The following is a 508-nucleotide window of genomic DNA, read 5'->3' on the forward strand; positions in this document are numbered from 1 at the left end:
AGAATATTCATTTTGTGGCTTTACATTTCTCATAGCAACGGCAATGACAAATGATCAGACAGTGTCCCATTTCACTTTTACCCTGTATTTAAGACATTTAACCTAAAACTATATGAAGTATTTTTTTATAAATAGATTTCCTGTATGTCTAATTACAAGAATAAATGTATCCGCTGATAAGGAGTCATCTCTATCCAATGACATGACACACTTTGAAAATGCAGAAATTTTCCATCCTATTATCTGTAATAAAATCACTTGTTGTATGGAACTTAAATCTGTTTATTGCTTGTGACTTCATTTCCTGTTTCTGTTGATATGGAAAAGATTTGACTGACTTGAAATACACAATGAATCTGATGAATAGAGAGAGATCTAGCAGCAAAACAGCTGGATACAACAAAAGGAACGTTTAAAAGAGTTCAACTGTAAATAGTGGCTCATATTGAGAGTGGAGCTGAGTCTAAATGTTTGGTAACACTTTATAAGATTGCATTTGTTAACATTA

This window comes from Sinocyclocheilus grahami, unplaced genomic scaffold, assembly GCF_001515645.1.
Source record: "Sinocyclocheilus grahami isolate Dianchi unplaced genomic scaffold, SAMN03320097.WGS_v1.1 scaffold16030.1, whole genome shotgun sequence".
NCBI lineage: Eukaryota > Metazoa > Chordata > Actinopteri > Cypriniformes > Cyprinidae > Sinocyclocheilus > Sinocyclocheilus grahami.